Here is a 4,191-nt window from a genome sequence, read left to right as displayed (position 1 = left end):
CAGACTATAAAACTCTCCGGGGCTTTGGTGTCATCAATAAAATTATAATATGATTGAATTAACAGCTCATGTGGTTATTATATGCGAGACCATATTGCCTCCACAAAGCCCCAGTGTTTGCTGAAGCGTGGCCTGATATTAATCCACATCTCAGACTGCCTTATCCTTATACAGCGGAGAAGATCTGGAATAAGCCCCATATAAATGTATTCTGTGCTACTAGCGTGCTTGTTAGTCCGCGCTGAGAATACACCGCGTTGTCTGTCTGTAGCCGGCGTCATTCATTCCCGGGAAGCTATCGCAGAACATCCAATTTAATCTTCTTACTATAAAGTAATACCGTTGTGAGGTTAATAAATCATGAAGGTCTGAAGTGAATACAAACATAAATTTACAATCTCTTTCTCAGTGGGACGCCATGTGCAGTGTTATTTATTCCTGGGCTGTCCAGCTGTCACTTCTCGTAATGTCTAGTGCTGGACAGTTGCGTGTGTCACGTCATGGGAATTGTTTGTTTTCCCTTTTTGAAAAATATTGTAGAAACAAATTCTGGATATTTTTTGGTTTCTTTTATATATATAATTGATTATGTTAAATAACAAAGACACTTGTCTATTAAAGGAAAACTACCAGTAAGATTAACAAAAAAGAAACCAAATATACTCACGTAAGGTCCTCTTTATCCTGATCTCGGTGCTAGTCTTCTTTATTCTTGACACTCCGGGATCGCCTGGAAAAAAGACTTATAATTGGCAGCTCTGAGGGCGTGGGCGAGATGTCCGGCACTCTAGACTGCTAATTATTCACGCCTCCAGAGTGACTTCACCTCCCTCTCCCGTAGGAGGCGTGAATTGATGCCTCTGGTATGACGTCACCTTCTCTCGGCATGGGAGAGGGAGGTGCAAGAGGTGTGAATAATTAGCAGCACGGGGAGCAGAAGATCTCATCCCCACGCTCAGTCCTGCTAATTATAAGTCTTTTTTCCAGGCAATCTTGGTGTCAACATTAAAGAAGACCAGCGCTGGCATCGGAATGAAGAGGACCTTAAGTGAGTATGTTTTGTTAATCTTACTGGTAGTTTTAATTTTTGTTGAACTCTCTCTATATTACTTTTGTCTTGAATTCTCTGACTGATTACTAGTTGGTTGACAATTTATTAAACAGGTAGGTTGCAAATCCTAAACAGGGTATGTAGAAGATAGTGTCAGCCATATTATACTAACACGGTCAAAGGTTTGCTGCTCCAACCACTCATATGAGAATGGTTATGATGGAGGAACGTGAGGGTAGTAATGACTCCCTCCATCCAATGGAAGCCAACAGGACACAAAGGGGCACATTTACCTACCCGGTCCCTTGCAGTTCCCGAAAGTGCATTGTCCGACGACAATGCACTGTGCCGCGATTCACTAAGATTGTGCGCCTTATATACTGCATGTGTCGCTTCCCCGCTCAGGTCCGCTGGAGTTCACCATCTTCTTCCCAGTGTATGTAAGTGCAATGGTTGTGACACAATTTTAATCTTAAATCCCGCACTCAGTCCGAATAAGTCAGATCGTCCGACGGCCTGTCCCCCGATTTCTGCCGCATGAAAGCCGGCGCAGCTGCGGCAAAATCCGATCGTTAGCAACACAATCCCCTGCTAAATCCCTGTCACAGTGGAGCAAATCCCGAAAATGTCAGGAAGTCCAACGGAAATGCGATCCATGGACCCTTAGTAAATAAGCCCCTAAATGTTACAGGAAGTGCTAAGTTAAGCTGCCGGGGAGTCAAGTGACCAGCTCCTTGACGAACGTCAAATTTTAACATGGTAAATAAAATATGGGTGATCCCATTAGGGTATTGTTTCAATGACTAAAACGATAATAAAGATAATGTTATCTCACTCAATGGTATAGTTCACTGTATGTAGAAAAGAGAGCATGAATGCTAATTCACACAACCATACATGTTTTAAAATATATTTCTCATTAGGGTACAGATGATTAACATGAGATCAATAAAACAAATAGCATAGGCTCCCACTGCCGCATTGATACTAGTGGCACCAGGCAAATGAAAGATCGCAGTGTGGCACGTCTGGAGGCTGGGCCCTCTGACACTGTGGGCCCAATAGTAGCTGCTATTGCTCCTACCCCTGTATTTTTAGCCCTGTACTATACTGTGTTTCTTCAATGGGCTTTTTATCTGACGATAGAAAGACTTTGCTCATATAGATCAATTGATATTTTAATATTAATCTTGAATAAAAGTGCAGTTTTAGCATTCATACTCTGTATACTGCATACAATAGGGTATTATACTTACCCTGTTAAAGTTTGGGTTAGTGGCCAACCCCTTTAAATTCTCCTACGTCCATAACATTCTGAACTCAGCAGCTCAGTTTTATATACACATACTTCATAGAAGCCTCCAGGAGGTGCCAGTCTCTTTACTGGTTACCCATCAACTACTAAATCCTATTCAAACTGATCTGCGAGTCAGACACAAACATGTTACGACCTACACCATGGGGGGATATTTATCATACGCTGGTGCTCGTGCGCCAGCGTATGATAGCCCCGCCGCTGTAAATTCGCAGCCTGATACATGAAGAGGCTTCTGCCTCTTCGTGTATCGGGCTGCCGGCAGCGCAGCGTTTTTCCTACGCCAGGCAGGGCCTGGCGTAGAAAAGAACGCAGCAGGCGACTTTTCACGTTTGAAAAGTCGCCGGCAGCAGTGAGTGCGCAGGCGCGGGGACAGTAACGCCCCGCGCCGGCCCACTCCAGTCCGGCCGCGCCCCCCTTCACGCCCCTTCACGCCCCACGTGAAGGTGGCGGATTGTGAAAAATAATCGCAAAAGCTAGCAATAAGCTAGCATGTGCGATTATTTCAGGGCCTCTGCGCCTCTGGCGGTGCGCAGAGGTCCTGATAAATATCCCCCCTTGTCTTCAAACACTGCATCAAAAAGGTTTGTAGAATCACATGTGAATGCTTGAATTTTTTTCTTTTTTCATTTAATTGTCAAGTTTCTGACTCGGAGCAACCCACTTACAACATTTACTTGGTATCACTTGATATCACAACATATTTGTAGTTGGTTGGAGCAGCACATGTATAAGAAACAAGTAAGATGCAAGCTTCATAAGGCTAGCCAGGTCTGACCCATCAACATATGTATAATGTCCAAGGTGAAGAAAAAGTTTTATTCCATCACAGCAATAGTTTCACAGGCCGTTACACTGTGTAGGATCACAACTTCCCATCCCACCCTGCTCCCTCTGCCTGCTGTAACCTCACACAGTGGGAGGGGGAAAAAGCTCCTACACAGGAGACCATAGATAACAAATAGTACCTGGATCTGTGAGTAAGTGTCCCTGGTTTACCATGATGGATTTTGATGCTAGCTTTCCTTTCAATGTGTTCAAAGGTCTATATATATATTACTAGCTGTAGATCCCGGTGTTGCCCAGGATAGTAAATAACTGCTCTTAGCTATAACAAAATAGAATTGGTTAACAAAATATATTTTATATCTATCTATGTATTTATCTCTCCTTGCCTGTTTCTCACTCACTTACTCTCCCTGACAGTCTCTCTGTCACTCACTTACTCTCCCTGACAGTCTCTCTGTCTCTCACTCACTCCCCCTGACAGTCCCTCCGTCATTGAGTCTCCCTGACTGTCTGTCACCCACTCTCCCTGATTATGTCTCATTCACTCACTCTACCTGACTGTCTCTCTGTCACTTACTCTCCCTGGCTGTCCCTCTTTCTCTATGTCTCTCACTCACTCTCCCTGCCTGTCTCTCTGTCTCTCACTCACTTTCCCTGCATGTTTTTTACTCACTCTGCCTGTCTCTCACTCTCCCTGCCTGTCTCTCACTTTCATTCACCCTACCTGTTTCTCTCTCTATCCCTATCCATCTTACCTCACATCTGAGCTGTCTTAAACTCATTGCCTATAGTAACCAATCACAGCTTAGAACTCATATTAATGACCTGTGGCAGAATAGCAACTAGTCATGGCTCAGCTTCCATCTACCACAGCAGCAGCAGTAGACAACGGCTTCTGTGTATGGTGGGTAATAAGTGGATTTTGGAAAGCACAGGGTGAAAAATTCCCTGAGTCACAGAGAGCAGGTGTGCAAAACTTGACTGTAAACGCGATGGTGCAGATTTCTTTAGATACATAGATAGATAGACTAACATA

Source organism: Engystomops pustulosus, chromosome 1, assembly GCF_040894005.1.
Source record: "Engystomops pustulosus chromosome 1, aEngPut4.maternal, whole genome shotgun sequence".
Taxonomy (NCBI): Eukaryota; Metazoa; Chordata; class Amphibia; order Anura; family Leptodactylidae; genus Engystomops; species Engystomops pustulosus.
Note: the sequence above shows the minus strand (reverse complement) of the source record.